At 40.1% G+C, this 20,208-nt stretch overlaps 1 protein-coding gene across 1 annotated transcript in view; it reads right to left on the reverse strand.

Moving 5' to 3' along the window:
• Positions 1-15,902, reverse strand: part of LOC136877292 (dynein axonemal heavy chain 5) — a 363,203-nt gene extending 347,301 nt beyond the window's left edge. The window contains exon 1 of the mRNA XM_067151223.1: positions 15,775-15,902. The gene's annotated coding sequence lies outside the window, so the exon portion shown is untranslated. The remainder of the gene's footprint in view (positions 1-15,774) is intronic.
• Between the last annotated feature and the right edge of the window lie 4,306 nt (positions 15,903-20,208).

The raw sequence follows: 20,208 nt of genomic DNA on the forward strand, positions 1-20,208 counted from the left end.
ATTATTATTACTGATTATATACAGTCGTATCAGCACACAATTTATTAAAATATAACCGGTTTTCGGACACTAAGGTCCATCATCAATGTTAAAATTTAAATTTAATTTCACATGAGTGTGTCGTCAAAATTGGTTAAAATGAGTTTAAAATGTAGCCCTGTTGACATTAACTGTAAAAATAAGAAAAAGAAAAAACAAGTGTAAAAGTATGAAAATAATACATATAAACTTACAATGTTGTTGTAAAAGGTATGAACATACCATAGGAAGGGCTGGCTTTTCCTCGTGCTCAGGCTGTTGGTTGAGTACTGACAAATGTTCAGCTTTAAGTACGGAACTGCGTTACGTGATGTTTGTCACCTCAAGGTTTCATTAGAAGCACCTGATGTTACGTCAACTCAAGATTGTAAACAAAATGTTGCTTGCGACTGTTTCATTTAAAATTTTATCTGGATCCCTTGTCTGTGCCAAAAATATCTCAATGTTTTCACGTGTATTTAATTCAAATCCATAATTACCCTTAAAAATTAACTTCATGTCCTTTTCGATCACTAAAAAGCTGTGGTTATTGTTGTGAGTTTATTGTACGTTTATATGTATTATTTTCATACTTTTACACTTGTTTTTTCTTTTTCTTATTTTTACAGTTAATGTCAACAAGGCTACATTTTAAACTCATTTTAACCAATTTTGATGACACACTCATGGAAATTAAATTTAAATTTAAACACTGATGATGGATCTTAGTGTCCGAAAACCGGTTATGTTTTCATAAACTGTGTGCTGATACGACTGTATATAATTAGTAATAATAATAAAATAACTACATCAGCACTGTTAATAAGAAATGGTTTTGATATTTTATAATGATTATAATTCGTCATTCGTTGACTGATTAAGAACTATTTTTAGTTAAGAAGTTATTGTTATGTGTTTAATTTCAAGTTTTATAGATCATTTTGTTCCTTGTTAATCAAACCAATCTCCGTAAGTTTGGACATTTTCTTCATCACCACTTTTCACCATGTCTACGCAACTGAACTGGTATATAAACAGCATCCAGAGTGCCACAACACAACTCAGCAACCATGGATACTATGAAATGGACACTAATATTGGTCGTTTTTGATTATTTTTGAATGTCATTCCCTCCTCTAGGTTTGCTAGAAGGGGTTTTACTCCTCCAGTATCTTTTCGAGATAGTACTTTGTATTTGTACGAAGTTTGGTTGAGAGCTATTCTGGAAGATACTGTACACATGTAAATTTACAATTTTGGTAATCTTCTCTTTCACACCTTGATTTGTATCACTTGTTTCAAGTGTTTTTTCTTAAGTTTTCTTAATTGCGATGTTGATTGATTGTTTATGAACTCTTTTATAAATTCGCAAATTTAGAAATATTGTTATGTGTATAATTCTACGTTTTAGCTTGACATTATTTTGTATTCTCTTGAAGTATTTCCTTGTGGCAGCCCAGATTGTCTGGCAAATAGCTGATCCTTTCAAACAATAATAAGTAATAACAAACTGTATTTACACGTCACATTATAGATATGATGAAAACGATTCCAACTGTCATTGGGACTGTCACTAATCAGCCGGGCAACACCGAAAACTGTGTAAACAACATTAATCTTGGTGAATTTGGACATTTTCTTTATCACCCCTTCTAAATCACCATGCCGATGGGTGCTGAACTTTGACTTAAACGATATCCAGAGTGCCACTATTCATCTCAGTGACCCAGAAAACTATGAATTTGACACTAATATAGGCTGTTTCAATTATTTTACATTTCACCCCCTCCCCCAGGTATGTCTTACTCCTACAGTACCTTTTCGAGATAGTAACTCATATTCATACCGAGTTTGGTTGAGAGCTGTGATGGGGTCTGACATTCAACTTAACGGCATCTGGAGTGTCAGTATTCATTTAAGCGACCCTGAAAACTATGGATTTGACAGTGATATTCGCCGTTTTCGATTATTTTTTTAGTATCATTCCCCGTGCTAGGGTTGCTAGGGGTGTCTGACCCCACGTAATTTTTTTCAGATAGTATAATAAGTCATGTGTGCACCAATTTTAGTTGAGAGCTATGCTGGAATATAACATATACATCCATAATCTCATTTTGGACATTCTTTTTCCACCCCTTCTCAACCTCCATTCCGACTGGGCCTGAAGTATGACTTAAATGGCATCCAAAGAGTCACGGTGTTAGAGGAGTCCTGCCCTCAAAGTCATTGTTTGTTTGAAAGCTATGCTGGAACATACATTCATAATCTCGGTTATTTTGGATATTTTCTTTTTCCCCCTCCTCACCCCCATGCTGATATGGGTGAACTTGGACTCAAACAACATCTGGAGTGTCAATATTCATCTCAGCAATGCCAAAAACTACGGATTCTACTTTAATATTGGTCGTTTTGTATCTTTTATACTTCATCCCTTTTCCACTCCTGCTCAGAGAGGTGCACACACACATAAATCCATAAACTGGGCCATTTTGGACTATTTTCAGCCCTTCTCACCCCCATGTCGATGGCGACTGAACTTAGACTTAAATGACATGTAGAGTGTCACTGTCCATCTCAGCGACCCTGAACCTATGGTTTCGACACTATTTTAGATTATTTTTATATATGCCACCCCCTCCCGACCACAGCCCCGAGGGGTGGCTTACCCCCACAGTGCTTTTTTCGAGACAGTCACATGTGTAGCAGAATCTCTCCTTGGCCTAGCCTACATTTAGGCACGTGCCTACTTCGAACACCAGACCTGTATTCTACTGCAGAATCATTGAGCTGACGTTGCCATGGTTACTGCTGGTCATTTCTTCATCCAATTCCTAGAGCAGGGTAGTGTGATGCCAATATTCCCAAAATGGTTGGTTTTAGGCCCTTAAAAACATGGTTTTCGGGGCCCATAGGGCCTGACCAAGATTTGTTCTATGCGTCGTGAGGCTTAAAATGAGCTTTGTCTGGTCCTTGTACGACAAATTGAATAATTCGCCTATGTTATCCCATACAACTGAAAGCCTCACTGAATCACCATCGAACTTCAGAGTGAATTCATGGTGTTCCAGATCCAGCCACATTGCAGGATGGATGACGCCTTCTGAAAGACTTCCTTCAGGCCACAAGGAGAGCTGGTCAACATGGAAGATGCTCAACAGATTGTTTTCAGGGGTTGGAAGAACAAAGACCAACATGAGAAAGTGGGGTTTTGTCTGTGACTCCACTCTATTTGAATGTGGTGAAGAACAGATAATGAGCCATCTTCTTGCTTGTAACTTGTGTCCAACTACTTGCTCTCTCCATAATGTGATCGACGCTACCAAGGAAGCATGTGAATTAGCCGCATATTGGTCACACCACATTTAATTAAATTTGTATTTATGTAGAGCTTAATCACATCATTACCTGCCATCATCAGAAATGATTAATGGTTATAGTACCATATTTGTTATTGTTCTGATATTATTGTTAAGTTATAATGTATGTTTCTGACATGATTAAATAAATAAATCCCATGCAAATGTGCCAAAGGGACTTTTTTTTCTGCCACACCCCTTAAACTGCCTTTGGGAGTAGGTGAAAACTTATATTTAACAATATAAAATATAGCCTATAGCACTCAGATATAATTTTTAGAATAAGTCCAGTTGTTTCTGAGATTACCTTCCCGATATTAACAAATTCACAAAATTTGCACTCTCTCTCTATTAACTTATATTAGTATAGATGAGGTGTGTGTTTAATAGAAAAATTGTTAATGTAAATTGTATAATACTGTATTTTAGGAAAATGTCTTCTTTCCTTTTTAATTTAAAATTGAGTTTTTGAGAAAAATGTAATTTTTTGTATCATTTGCCACTCATTTGCAAATAAAGTATTTTGATTTGATTCGACTCCACGTCATCTCTCCATCAACAGCTCGAAACATACCACTTTGTTGAGAAGCTCATCTCTTTTTTCTCAAGTCTTCCCAGCCTAAATTTTGCAATTTTGTTTTTGACCCTACTGTTTTGTTGGAAATCACCCAGAATAAATCGTGCTGCTTTTGTTTTGATTTTTTACGGTTCTTGAAGTAATCCTGCTGAAAATCCCATACACAGGAACCATATTCTAATTATGGTCTTACCAGGGACTTATATATCGTCTCCTTTACAACCTTACTACAACCCCTAAATGTCCTCAAAACATTATGGAGAGATCTGTAACTTTTTTTTTGCTAGTTGCTTTACGTCGCACCGACACAGATAGGTCTTATGGTGACGATGGGACAGGGGCTAGGAGTGGGAAGGAAGCGGCCGTGGCCTTAATGAAGGTACAGCCCCAGCATTTGCCTGGTGTGAAAATGGGAAACCACGGAAAACCATTTTCAGGGCTGCCGACAGTGGGGTTCGAACCTACTATCTCCCAAATACTGGATACTGGCCGCACTTAAGCGACTGCAGCTATCGAGCTCGGTGATCTGTAACTTTTATGTACAATCCTGTTGATGTGATTACCACAATGAAGATCTCTCCTTATCTTAAAATATAGGTACTTACAGTGATCCCCATGAAGTACTTTGACCCTACTAATGCAGTAATTAGAAATGTGAGGACTTTACTTCTTGTTCAAACTTGCAACCTGAATTTTCATCCCGTTTACCATCATACCATTGCCTGCTGTCCATCTCGCAACACTGTTGAGGTCTTTTTTTTTCAGTCACTCACAATCATGTAACATATTTAGTACTTTATATAGCAAAACATCATCCATGATTCCAGTTCTTTACTCACATCATTGATATATGTAAGAAAACACAGAGGTCCAATAATACTGCCTTGAAGAACTCCCCTCTCAATAATTACATAACCAATCAGATAAGGCTCTCCAAGAGACATGATAGCCAAATGGCAATGCCATTGACTTCTCACCAAGATGAATAGAATATCATTGATGATGATGATGATTATTGTTATTTAAAAGGGCCTAACATCTAGGTCATCAGCCCCCAATGGTACGAGGTGAATGAAATGGAAATTAAAACTTCAAAATGTATCCACTGACTAGAGTCTAAAACGAATGACGATGAAAAAATAATTGTGTAACAAAAACAAGCAGTGGATCCTTTTTCCAATGCCTTAAGTCCTGGGATGATACTTATCTAAATAGGTCCAAAATCCAGGTGACCGGCTCCTGATAATGGTACTAATTACTGGTAAAGCAGAACCATGGTATTCCCCCTATAACGGTACTAATTACAGGTAATGTAGGCTCACAGTGTTTCTTGCATGGTGGTACTATTCACAGGTACCTAATGTAGACCCATGGTATGTCACACACAATGGTACCACTCACAGGTAACACAAACCTATGGCGTTTCGCACATAAGGGTACCACTCACAAGCAACGCTGACCCATGGTGTTCCTCAAACATTGGGACTAATCATAGGTGCCAGTATTCCCATGGAGTTTCTCACTTAGCGAAACCAATCACAGGCCACGCATACTTCATGGTGCCGCTCACACAGTGTTACTAATCATAGGCAATGTAGGCCTACTGTGTATCATCCATTATGGTAACACCCACAGGCAACACAAACCCATGGTGTTCCTCGCATATCTCACAATGTGGTGCCAACCACAGGCAACATAGACCCATAGTATTCCTTATAAAGTGCTACTACTCATAGGTAACGCAGACCCATTCTGAACACAGTGGAACCAACCGGTAGAATGCATACGATGACACTTGTCACAAACAACGCCCAGACCCATAGTGTTTCTCACATAATAATACTGCTCTTATATAACATAGACCCATGGTTTTCCTCACAAGGTGGTACTAGTCGCAAGTAACGTCAACCCATGTTGTTCCGCACGTAATGGTACTAATCACAACTAAGCATATGGTTCTAATATCATCATCCCTTTTAGTCGCCTCTTACGACAGGCAGGGGATACCATGGATGTATTCTTCGTCTGCGTCCCCCACTCACAGGGATGTAGAATAGCATTTATTGTCTTTAAACAACGTACATTGTAACAGAAACAGTCAAACAATCCATAAAAATGTTTTATAAATAATGACTGAAAAGTTTTACAATATACCGAATTTAACTGTACTGACTTCCCTCTCAAGTGGTACATAATACATTCATTTACACTTCGGTGGTGGTGTTGGTGGTGGTGGTGGTGGTGGTGGCGGTGGTGGTGATTATTGTTTTAAGAGGAAGTACAACTAGGCAACTATCCTCTATATAACACTAATCAGAGAGAAAAAATGGAAGGAATCCGACATTTCAAAAAATGAAGGTATCGTTCAAAGTAAGACAAGGGCCACGAAGGGCATGAAAATGAAAGACTCCCTAGGCCTCGACTGCTCTAATACTGTCAGGGTCGGAAAAGAACAAGAGCTGACCAAGGGAAGTCAGATAGGACAGATGAAAGTGAGGAGCCTGGCACAAGTAAGTGTAAGCAATGCCAGGACTCAGCTAAGGGCTCTGTGGTCGCCAACCCAAGCTGCCAAGTTAAGAGCCCCTGGAGCCTTTACACTTCATCTCCCTTGGAATATACCCTGTACTAAATATTTTATGCTATATCAACGAGTAATATCTACATATTTACACATCTCTAGTAATTTATATACAGGTGCATCAATTTTTCTTCAAATTCCTGTATACTATAAATGTTGTTTATCATCACCCAACTATTTAAAGTCTTTTGAAAGCATTTCACCAACATTTCTCTTAATTCCAATTGGAGCTTGTTATAAAGTACCATTCCTGTGTATGATATTTTTTAGTTTACTTTAGTCTAACATGAAGAGTGTCCATTTCATTTCTTCTTCCTATATTATGCTGATGTACCTTCTTCCTTAATGGGTAACTAAGCAGGTGTTCTTTGATGCCTATCATGCATTGATAAGTGTATATTGAGGGAAGACCTGGAAAATAGCCCTACAAGATTCCTTGCCTGAAATTCCCTGTATATACCCGATTACTTTCTTTTGCAATATAAAAATATTCTGAGCCCCTGTGGATTTCTTCCAGATTATTGTTCCATACTGTAGATATGAATGGAAGAAAGTATAATAAACAGGCCATATTTTAGGTTTGCTAACACATTTCTTCAGTTTTTGCAATAAAAATATCCCTCAGGACGGTTTCTTACACAGTTGTTGTGTATGAACTTTCCAGTTCAATTTTGAGTCTAAATCAATTCCTAACAGTTTCCCTGACTTATTGCTGTCCTCCCTAGTTGTTTTGCTTCAAAAAACAAAAATTTCTTCGGTTTTGTTACTAAGACCAATTTATTCCCCTTTAACCATGACGACTCCAGAAACCCCTCCATATTTTTATTAATTACATTTTCTAATTCTTTATCTACTGTTATAAGAGTAAGTGGTGGTGGTGGTGGTGGTGGTGGTGGTGGTGGTGGTGGTGGTGGTGGTGGTGGTGGTGGTGGTGGTGGTGATTATTGTTTTAAGTGGAAGTACAACTAGGCAACCATCCCCTATATAACACTAATCACAGAGAAAAAATGGACGGGATCCGACACTTCAAAAAATGAAGGTATCAGCCAAAGGAAGACAAGGGCCATGAAGGGCATGAAAATGAAAGACTCCCTAGACCTTCATATGTAATACCGTCGGGGTCAGAAAAGAACAAGAGTTGACCAAGGGAGGTTGGATAAGGTAGATATAAAAGTGAGGAGCCGGACACAAGTGGAAGCAATGCCAGGACTCAGTTAATGGCCTCGTGGTCACCAACCCACACTCCCAAGTTAAGAGCCCCCGTGGCCCCTTGTAGTCACCTCTTACGACAGGCAGGGGATACCGTGGAGGTATTCTACCACCCCCACCCACAGGAGGATTTATAAGAGTAATATCATCCACATCATGGAAGAGTCCTGGTGATACGGCCAGATATCATATAGATTTTATTATACTCAATCAAAGGTTCAAAAACAGCATCAAAATGGCTAAAGCATTCCCTGGGGCAGACGCAAATACAGACCACAACTTGCTAGTGGCAGCTATAATAACACGACTGAAACATATCAGAAATAAACACCCTGGAAGGAAGTGGGACATAACAAAACTGAAGAATGAAAACGTTGGGTCTTATATAAGAAGGACTGAAGAAAAGTTGGAAAACTTGAGAATGAGTATGGATGTATCACAGGAATTGCTTACCATCAGGACTGCAATAGTAAAATCCTTAGAAGAAGAAGTAGGTAAAGTTGGAAGGAAAAGAAAAGGAATAGATAACAAAGGAAGTGTTAGATAAAATGGATGAACACAGGAAATGGAAAAATGACTCCTCAGATGAAGGAAAAGTACAACACAGGAAACTAAACTATGAGGTGAGACGGATAACAGATAAGGCCAGGGAAGAATGGATGAAAAACCAATGTGAAGAAATAGAAAAGTTGGAAAAGGAGGGGAAAACAGAAGACATGCATCGAACAGCAAGGAGCTTGATGAGGAGAAATCCAAAGAAGATAAGCAAGCAAGTAATAATGAAAAAATATGTAAAGATGACATCAAGTTTAGAAGAAAGTAAGGAGGTGTGGATGGAATATATAAAAGATCTATATGATCATCAAGCTGATTAAGGAACAATGATACTGGAGAATGAGCAGGATTGTGACGAAGAATCCAGAGAACCAAGGATAGAAAAATGGGAAGTGGAGAAGGCAATCCAGGACCTTTTTTTTTTGCTAGTGGCTTTACATCACATGACACAGATAGGTCTTATGGCAACGATGGGATAGGAAAGCCCTAGGAGTTGGAAGGAAGCGGCCGTGGCCTTAATTAAGGTACAGCCCTAGCATTTGCCTGGTGTGAAAATGGAAAACCACCTTCAGGGCTGCCGACAGTGGGATTCGAACCCACTATCTCCCAGATGCAAGCTCAAGAATGGAGGAATAGTTAGACTGACCAATCTGGTGAACACAATATACGATACAGGCATTTGGCTAGAAGATCTCCTTAGGACCATTATGGTTCCCTTACCAAAGAAATGTAATGCTAAACAATGTAAAGACTATAGGACAGCTAGTTTTATATGTTACTAAGGCAGTGACGAAAATAGTGCTGAGAAGAATAGAAAATAGAGGAGAATATGGGAGATGACCAGTTTGGTTTTAGAAAGGGAAGAGGAACCAGAGATGCAATTAGATGCCTAAGGATGATTGCAGAAAGGATGTCAGAAGTGAGCAGGGAAATATATGTACATGTTTCATTGATTGGGAAAAAGCGCTTGACAGAGTGAACTGGTGCATTCTGATGAGGATTCTGAAAGATATTGGTGTAGACTGGAAAGACAGAAGACTGATAAAAGAGTTGTATAAGAATCAGAAGGTGATGGTTAGAGTAGATGAATATGAAACAGAAGAAGTGGGTATCAGAAGTGGAATGAGACAGTGATGTTGCATGTCACCGGCTCTGTTCAATATATATGCCGAAAAACTGTTACAGAAGTCCCTAGAAAAAGCAAGAGGCATTGTAGTGGGAGGAGAACCAATAAAGACCATAAAATATGCAGATGATGTGGAGGTATTAGCGCAACCAGATAAAGATCTGCAAGTCATGTTGGAAAATATTGATAGAGTGGGCAAAGAGTTCAGAATGAAGATAAACATTAGGAAGACTAAGGGGATGAGAACAGGAAAGGAGGAGATTGCTGTTAATATAAAACTAGAGGGAAAGAAATTGGAACAAGTAAAGTCATTCAGATATTTGGTAAGTTTGTTGACATGGAATGGAAGCTGTACAGAATAAATAAGAAGCAGAATATCTATAGGAAAAGAAGCTTTCAGAAAGGAGAGGGGGCTTTTGACATCTAAGGCAATCCCTATTGATTTGAGAAAGAGGTTCACAAAGTGTTTTGTGTGGAGTGTAGTGTCATATGGAACTGAAACAGGGACATTAAGAAAGAAAGAAATAAAGTATTCAGAAAGTTTTGAAATATAGTTGTGGAGAAGAATGAAAAACGTGAAGTGTACAGATAAAGTGAGAAATTATGAAGTGCTAAGAAAAGTAGGAGAGAAGAGACACTTGATGAAAATGATAAAGAAGAAAATACCCTGTTTGGGTCACATATTATGTAAAAATTGTCTTCAACAGAGGGCGATGGAGGGAAAAATAGATGGAATAAAAGGAAGATGAAGAAGAAGATTTTGAATGTTAACAGATGTCAAACAACAGAGAAGCTATGAACATCTGAAGCAAGATGCTCAGGACAGAGAATTATGGAGGCTATCCACCTGATACCTCTCAAGACAGATTCACAGAAAAAAAAAAAAAAAAAGAGTACAGACTTGCCTGACAAGTTCCCAGGAGAGTCATTTATATATGCAAGAAAAAGGAAAGGCCCTGCTACTGACACTTGCACTACTCTTGTTGTTATGTGGTGTAACTCCAAGTGTTGGTTGTCAACAGTTACCTTTTGGCTTCTATTTGTGAGGAAAGATTTAATTAATGATATTCCAAAGCCCTTAACTCTATAGTGTTTAAATTTAGAAATCAGTATCTCATGTGACACTGTATCAAGAGCAGAAAATCAATCAATCAATCAATCAATCAATCAATCAATCAATCAATCAATCCTGATCTGCATTTAGGGCAGTCGCCCAGGTTGCGTATTCCTATCTGTTGTTTTCCTAGCCTTTTCTTAAATGATTTCAAAGAAATTAGAAATTGATTGAACATCTCCCTTGGTAAGTTATTCCAGTCCCTAACTCCCCTTCCTATAAATGAATATTTGCCCCAATTTGTCCTCTTGAATTCCAACTTTATCTTCATATTGTGATCATTCCTACTTTTCAAGACACCACTCAAACTTATTCGTCTACTGATGTCCTCCCACGCCATCTCTCCTCTGACAGCTCAGAACAAACCATTTAATCAAGCAGCTTGTCTCCTTTCTCCCAAATCTTCCCAGCCCAAACTTTGCAACATTTTTGTAACGCTACTCTTTTGTCGGAAATCACCCAGAACAAATCGAGCTGCTTTTCTTTGGATTTTTTCCAGTGAGGGTCCCATACACTGGAACCATACTGTAGTTGGGGTCTTACCAGAGACTTATATGCCCTCTCCTTTACATCCTTACTACAACCCCTAAATGCCCTCATAACCATGTGCAGAGATCTGTACCCTTTATTAACAATTATATTTACGTGATTACCCCAATGGGAAAAGAAGCTTTCAGATCAATAAATATGGCACAAGTAATAGATGATGATGTTGCTTGTTGTTTAAAGAGACCCCTAGGTCACTGGCCCATAATGGTACAATATGAGACAAAATGTAATGACAATTTAAAAGTCCAAAATTCATCCACTGACCAGAATTCAAAATGTGATAATGAAGAATGAATGGATGAATATGAGTTTAAAATAATCAGCAGATCTTAAAACAGTAGCATTATTGAACAAGGGACTGCTTCCAAAGCACAATCCTGAACTGATGATGCTTATTGTCTAAAGGGGTCCAAAATCCAGGTCAATGGCCGCTCATAATGGTACTTATTGCTAGGAATGTAGAACCATGGTATTTCTCATGTTGAGGTACTAATCAAAAGTGGTGTAGACTCACGGTGTTCCACACATTATGGTACTACTCACAAGTACAGTATTGTACGTAGCACAGGTTAATGCAAACCTATGGTGTTTCTTACATAATGGTGCCACTCATAAGCAACGCAAACCGTGTACCTCACATAGTGGGAATCACAGGCAACGCAGACCCGCGGTGTCACTCATATGGTGGTAGTAATCACAGGCAACGCCCAGACCCGTGGTGTTTCTCACATAATGGTACTAATCACAGGCAACGTAAGCTCTTGGTGTTCCGCATACAGTGGTACTAATCACAGGTACTGTAAATGCAAACTGAACCACTCTTTGCTGCTACTGGTACTAATCACAAACCTATTGTGTATCTAACATAGTGGTACTACTCATAAGTTAAGCGACCCATGCTGTTCCCCACATGAATCACAAGTAGTTTCATGGTTCTAATTCAAGCATCCCTCAGTCGCCCCTTTTAGTCACCTCTTGCGACAAGCAGGGAGTAGTGTGGGTGTATTCTTCGTCTGCGTCCCCACCCACAGGGGGTAAGGAGAGAAAAAAGGAAAAATAAGGGATCAGTCACTTTGAAAAATGAAGTAATGGACGAAGAAAGGCAAGGGCCATGAAGGGCATGAAAATGAAAGACTCCCTAGCCCTCGAATGCTCCTATACTATCCGAGTCCGAAAAGAAGAAGAGTTGACCAAGAGAGGTCGGACCGGATAGACGAAAGTGAGGAACCTGGCACGAGTAAGTGGAAGCAATGCTAGGACTCAGCTAAGGGACCCATGGTCACCAACCCACGCTCCCAAGTTCAGGGCCTACCTTTAGTTGCCTTGTACGGCAAGCAGGGTATACCGTGGATGTATTCTACCAACCCCACACACGGCGTGACCCGAGTCATCCTCTTTGATGTTACTACCGGTACTTGCTTATGTCCGGCTCTCCGTCGCCAGGTACAAAAGCGTACCAAATCTATGACTGCTCACTTAGTGTATAAAGTTGTTGGATTCTGAATGATCAACGTACATTCCATTCTGACTTCGCCCTGTTGTTTTGGCATTTGAAGCGCTCACAAATTATTCTCTAAAATCCATTCTGTCATATCGGTATTGCAAACTCACGTGATGATTCACTGTACTCACTGCCATCTAGGCCTACCCACTAGAGCTGGGAGCGGAGCGAGTAATACCAATGAGTAATCCGGTTGTAGTGGTAGAGGGCACCACCGATCCCCTCCGCTTACAACTGCAAGTACTCGCGGAGGACCAGAACACAGTGTAGTGTACAACACATGTTTAACAAGGGGAGGCCACAATGTTCGGATCACGGATTATCTTCAAACTTTGTACACTTTTAGTAGTCCATTAGGACAACAGAATATGCAAGTATTAAGGTGTAGTACAAAGGCGTTTTCGAGAAAACCGCAAGAGAATTTTTTGCGTTGAATATGTACCGATGTATTGTGGTCACGAGCAGGAGATGGCGAAGGTCGAGTGATTAGCATTCAAGCTTCGTAATCGCCAGTTTGCTGGATTGAGTCCCGCTCATCGCTTTTTCGTTTTTTTTGTTTTTTTTGTTTTTCAACACTGGTTGCAGGTCAAAGAGTCCAGGTGCAAAGCAGTTTCGGGTACCTTACCCGATTTCACTGTCAGGTATGAGGAATTTCGTAAACCACGGCATGCATATATTTGAGGAAATATTTATGCATTTGGTCGTTTACTTGTTGATAATTATAAATAATATTCTTCTTTTGTAGTCCGCCTCTGTGATGGAGTGGTTAGTGTGATTAACTGCCATCCCCTGGAGATCCGGGTTCTATTCTCGGCTCTGCCACGAAATTCGAAAAGTGGTACGAGGGCCGGAACGGGGTCCACTTAGCCTCGGGAGGTCAACTGAGTAGAGGGGGGTTCGATTCCCTCCTCATCCAGCCTCGAAGTGGTTTTTCTGTGGTTCCCCACTTCTCCTCCAGGCAAATGCCAGAATGTAGGCTCCTACCCAACGTAAGGCCATGGCCACTTCCTTTCCTCTTCCTTGCCTATCCATTCCAATCTTCCCATTCCTACAAAAGGCCCCTGTTAAGCATAGACCCGAAGTCTCGTGCTCCAGGACACTTCCCTTGAGGCAGTATAGGTGGGATGCTTTGCTGAGTCCGAGGGGAAAAAAACCGACCCTGTACAGAAAACAGATTAATAAAGAAAAAAGAAAGATATTTTATGTAATGATAAAAATTAGTAAAGAGCCAAATAACATTGGAAATCCAATAAAAGTTCATGCAAATACATTTTTTTTTCATTATATTACCTTTGAATTGTAATATATATGAAAGAATATGACCAGTGTTGAGAAACAAAACAACAAGCGGGGCTCGATCCAGCGAATCAGCGATTACGGAGCTTGAACGCTAACCAGTAGACCACCGCCGTTTCGTGCTCATGATCGCAATGCACCGGTGCATATTCGACGCGAGCTTCTCTTGCAATTTTCTCGAGAACGCCTTACCACTTGCGCATGAACTACTAAATGTGTACAAAGTTTGAAGATACTCCGCGATCCGAACGTCGTGTAAGAGTATTGTACCTGTATTCAGTCTGTGTTTATTAAATTTGCGTCTATATTTCCCCCGCTTGTTGTGTTTTTGTAGATAATGCAAAGTATATTAGATAATAATTGTGGTATTAGTTTGATATTTAATCCCATTTTTAGATGGTATTCATGTTTTAGAATGTTCAAAGGAGTACACAGAAATGTGTACCAGTATCACAAATGCCACGAAAAAAATCTGATGCATGGCAGTTCTTTGAAATTACTTATGATAAAACTCAGCAAAATGCAAATTTCGCAGCCGCATTTACGCGACGGGTGGTGGCGTATCAAATTTGTGAGATCATATCAAGAGGCATCATCATCATCATCATCATCATCATCATCATCATTTGTTTACCTTCCAGGTTCGGTTTTTCCCTCGGACTCAGCAAGGGATCCCACCTCTACTGCCTCAAGGGCAGTGTCCTGGAGCTTCAGACTCTTTGTCGGGGATACAACTGGGGAGAATGACCAGGCGGCATCACCTGCTATGCTGAACAGGGGCCTTGTGGAGGGATGGGAAGAGGGAAGGGAGCGGCCGTGGCCTTATGTTAGGGACCATCCCGGCATTCGCCTGGAGGAGAAGTGGGAAACCACGGAAAACCACTTCGAGGATGGCTGAGGTGGGAATCGAACCCACCTTCCCGAGGCTGAGTGGACCCCGTTCCAGCCTCGTACCACTTTTCAAATTTCGTGGCAGAGCCGGGAATCGAACCCGGGCCTCCTGGGGTGGCAGCTAATCACGCTAACCACTACACAAGAAGGCATCACAAGAATGAAATGAGCAGATCGGTTTCTGCGGCAAAAAACAACAGTGAAATTTACGTTGTCATACCAATAAAGTGTTTAAACGTCCCGCTACAGGACATTTACTCGGTAGTTCACTCAGCACAACCAGGTGATGACGTCTCATATGACAAACGCTAGCGCCGCCTCGCCGAAGTGCAATCGTATTTTGAATAAGTAATAGGCCTAGTTGTCACGTTCCTGTCTGGTCTGCAGTTATATACAGCACAATACAGAAGTTAACAATCGGTTTTATTTGTGAAAGATTGTGGTTAATGAGAACTCACACCATACCTGATTAGCCTGTTATTATCTACTTGCATACCTTGCAGACGAGCACCGTAATCAAATGTTAAGTTTGTATTCTCCGCAACTATTAACTCCTGGCCAAAACAGACTTATTTACCGAAGAAATGCTCCTAATATATGAATGCTACTCATCGAAATCTATTGGAAGAGCGAGTCAATTATTTTTCAACTATTACATTCGTAAATCAGGCTCACTAGGGCGCATTATTATTATATTACAAATATGAGCTCGGCCGTGAGATGAGAAAAACTACTTTTGAGCTCCACATTGCGCATTATTTATATATTAACAGTAAAGAAGCCTGGCATATTTGTACACGATTATGTTATTCCAAAGCGTAGTGATATCATTCTGTATGGAATAAAAAGGAAGTTTCATTAATTAGTAATACAGGCTGTGTGCCTTTGAGGTTACTGACGGAATATATGGTAGGATCGGGGAGAAATTCCACAGATTTCTCACCAAAGAGTGTGTAGCTACGCTGCTAGCTACATAAACCTCACCATATCTATACATAACTTACTTCTTAATTTAAGATGATTCATACAAATTTTCATGGGATATTTTCCAGTCACTGTAAACTATAAGGAAAGTTCTTTGCTATAAACCTCTGCCTGCTTCTATCCAAATTGCTTCGAACTTTCTGAGTGAGAGTATGTTCTGAGCTTTGCACACTGGTCTGGTCCAAAGAGTATATGTGAATGTGTAGTCTGGTCTGTACCAAAGAGAAGTCTGTACTGGGTTATAGGCAACGAGCTAGAAAGAGGACTATAGAGTGGCTATTGGACCGCCATATTTGAATCTACTTGAAAGGCACGTCCGCCATATTGTAAGCGATCAAATCGAGTGGGCGTGTGTTGAAGCAAGTACAGAAGCTGCGGGAATAAATACAGTTTCACAGTTTTCTTTATTAGAGAAGCAGTCAAAGGTGCATAATTCCTGTTTAAAAGGACATTAAAAATGCAAGGTACAGACTACATACTTACATATTGATTTTTTTTGCTATTGGCCTTACGTCGCATCGACACAGATAAGTCTTATGGCGACGATGGGACAGGAAAGGGCTAGGAATGGGAAGGAATCGGCCGTGGCCTTAATTAAAGTACAGCCCCAGCATTTGCCTGGTGTGAAAAGAGGAAACCACAGAAAACCATCTTCAGGGCTGCCGACAGTAGGGTTCGAACCCACTATCTCCCGAATACTGGATACTGGCAGCACTTAAGCGACTGCAGCTATCGAGCTCGGTCTTACATATTGTATAAAGAAAGAAAATTAGTGCATTTACAGTACGGTGGCCCTAATAACAATACATATCACAATAGTACATTGCCATTTAACAAATTTAGACCTACATGCAGGGAATGAAAATATACAACAGAAAACCTTGAACAAAGTAATAGAACAACATCGAGAAATAATTCATATAACTTTAATGAAAATGAAAACCTACAACCTGTTTTCCAGTCATTGACCGGGTCAGGGTTGTAATGAATGAAGCAGATATAGGCTGTTAGTGCGATGGGGTCGCCACTCCCAAAGTGATTTATTAATGACTGATGGATGCTATGAAATGAGAATGGAGAGTGTTGCTGGAATGAAAGATGACAGGGAAAACCGGAGTACCCGGAGAAAAATCTGTCCCGCCTCCGCTTTGTCCAGCACAAATCTCACATGGTGTGACCGGGATTTGAACCACGGTATCCAGCGGTGAGAGGCCGACGCGCTGCCTTCTGAGCCACGGAGGCTCCGATAACATTAATAATAATAATAATAATAATAATAATAATAATAATAATAATAATAATAATAATAATAATAATAATAATAATTGTACCGGGCGGTACACCTCCACGCCGCTAATTTACAATGTGCGCCAGTTGAAACTCCTCTGCTGGAGGAAGTCTGAACCTTATTGACGGTATAAATTTTCAAGTTTCTCAGAAGATGTCACTACCTGGAAATTTTGGAGTTTTTGAACTGTGTCATTTTCGACGTATTTTTGTTTTGCTTGTAGTAAGAAGTGTGAACTTTCTCTTCTAGAGGACACTACTGAAGATCAACAATAGTGCACCCTAGTGCGGAGTGAAAGAACTGTTTTTTGGAGAAAATGTTTATTTCAAAAGTTTGTTTCTTGTTAAATTTCTTTCTGTTATTGTTTAAGTTGGCTGTATACCCCTCTCTTTCCCCTTGTTTTATATTTAGCCAATCCCGAATTTCTTTTATTAATTTCTGACCAATCGGATGTATCTTCCCCCAACTTGAACATGTTGCTGTATCCTACCCAATAAAGTGCTTGTGGGAGGGTGTTCTCATTCCCCTAACGCCTCGAACCTTCCGCGAGAGTATATAAACTGCTGATTTTAGGGTCTCCGGGCCACTTCTGTTCCATCTTTCAGTGTGTAAAGTACATAGTAGGGGGCGGGAAGCGCCTCTTTCTCCGGCAGCGGTCAACAACCAGGTAATGGCCGATTAATTACTTCTTTTCTTGCTTGCTCAGCAGTTTAACTCTCGGGGCGGGTCCGAAGTTTTTCCATTATGTAACCTTCCTTAAAATGTAAAGAAACTTGTATTTATTCTATCTTTTAAACTACATATTGGGATAGAGAGTGCTTAACCCTCTCGAGCTCCCACTCATATTGCTTTGAGGTGAACTTATTTTCTCAACCTATTCTTCTTTAACATTATGTAAATTTGTTTCTTTTCTAAAGTCACCTCCGTAGTATGGGATTAGCCCTTGCATCAGTGGCCTAGAGCCAAATTAGGTTTTGAAACAAATACATTAGGAGTGCAGATCGCCTCCTCTCAAATTGTTATTTTAGAGGTCATGTAATTCCCCCCTTTTTTTTATCTAATAGACCTCAGTAGGTTGGGTATTTTACCCCTGTGTCTATGTCCAGAGAGGACAACTTGAAGGTGGAGTTTGGTGTGGCCTTTGAGAGGCTTAAAGTTGAGAGCGAGTGGCTTTTTTTTTTCGAAAATTGAGTGTTGTATGCCTCGTGGAGGCTTTTCGGTGTAATTTGGAGCAAGTGCTCCGGAGCATGAATGGGGTTTTCTGCCCCTCTGTTAATACTTATTTTGAAGTAAGGTTGGGCTGATTGCCCAAGCATTGTAAAGTCAGGGCGCGAAGCCCTAATCCTGTAAATATAGTAACTACCTTTTTGACTTGCTACTCTGTACCTGCCATGCTTGTTATTTCTTTATTTTGAAAAGAGAATATAACCTTGTTAAATTTTAAATTAATTTTACTTTTGTAGCTTGAGGCCTGTTCACCACCCCGCACCTTCTTTCACGCATAACTACCACAAAAACACGGTAACAATAATAATAATAATAATAATAATAATAATAATAATAATAATAATAATAATAATAATAATAATAATAATAATAATAAATCCTGGTATTTTGCCAGTTACCTGGATTTGGCATTTGTATGGATTTAGCCTAATTCTACGACCGGATGCCCTTCCTGACGACGACGCCAACCTTAGGTGGAGTGATGTATTTACTATTACGTGTTTCTGTGGTGGTTTGTAGTATGTTCTGTTGTGTGGAGATGACGAAGATTATCCAGTCCCCGATCCAGAGGAATTAACTGTCAACTACCCGGTAAAAATCCTCAACTCGGTCGAATCCGGGGCCCCCTGAACCAAAGGCCAGCACGCTGATCACTCAGTTGGCGGACACAAGGCAACTTGGCAGGTTCGATCCTAGCTCAATACGATGGTATCTGAAGGTGCTCAAATCCCTCAGCCTCGTGTCAGTTGATTTACTGGCACGCAAAAGAACTCCTGCGGGACTACATTCAGGCACCTCTGCTTATCCGAAAAAGTAGTTAGTAGGACATAAAACTAATAATAATTTACGAAAAATAAGTATTTGTTCACATTATTTTTTTTCAAAATGCTGGGAAAATGTGCACTGTAGGATACAATGTAATAATAAATAGTGTTATTAGTTTTTCATCCTACCAAGTACTTAGTACGGTTTTCGGAGAAGCTGAAGTGGCGGACATATGTCCCGCCGGAGTTCTCTTACGTGCCAGTAAATCTACTGATAGAAGGGTGACGTATCTGAGCACCTTCAAATACCAAATATGCCAAATTAAGCTCAGAAATCCAGCGCTCTACCGTCTGAGCCACTCAGCCAGGCAGGATACAGTTTATCGTGTCTGGCTGTCTGGTCAGTTCCTACAAGAAAATAAAAGTAGGCCTACCCTACACGAGCTGGATTATGCTACACAGGCAACGTAATTCTGCTAATCGCCCATAACTGTGTACTTTAGTAAGAAAATCTTATTTGAAATATGATTATATTCTTCGTGTTTTTTTCTACAATTTGTGCATTTGCTTGCTACACACGTAGAGAGCATAATTTATTCGATCTAATCTATTAAAAGTAACGCATCTTAAGCGGAAGAACGGCGCTTAAACTATGGAGTCGCTATTTCGCCTTGGCACCACCCAGAGCGCTGTAGCAGCCATGTTAGCCACTCTATAGTCCTCTTTCTAGCTCGTTGGTTATAGGCAAAGGATCCAAGGTTCTTAAACACTACTAAGGATCAAAGAGAATCCTCCTTCGTACTAAATTGAACTTCAGCTCTTTTTTTAGTACGTACTACGGTAACCAACCAAGAGCGTTGCCTACTTGCCTACGAGATACACCAGTCACAGACCACCAATATATAACCAACGACGCGACTCTACACCATGAACTAGTAATGGGTCGAACTAGCTCTTTTGAGGGAGCTAGCTCATTCGCTCCCGCTCCTAACTGAGAGTCGTTCAAAAGAGTCGACTCTTGGGAGCGGGAACGTTGAAGCGAGCCGAGGAAGTCAGAGGCCTCCAGGTTCGTTCGTTCATTCGTTCTTCCGGTTTAGGGCAGACGGCTCTTTATGACTTCCGCTCGCTCTGTATGACTTCCGGGAACGAACGAGATAGCGTAAATAGTTTAGATT

This window comes from Anabrus simplex, chromosome 7 (genome assembly GCF_040414725.1).
Source record: "Anabrus simplex isolate iqAnaSimp1 chromosome 7, ASM4041472v1, whole genome shotgun sequence".
NCBI classification, from domain to species: Eukaryota; Metazoa; Arthropoda; class Insecta; order Orthoptera; family Tettigoniidae; genus Anabrus; species Anabrus simplex.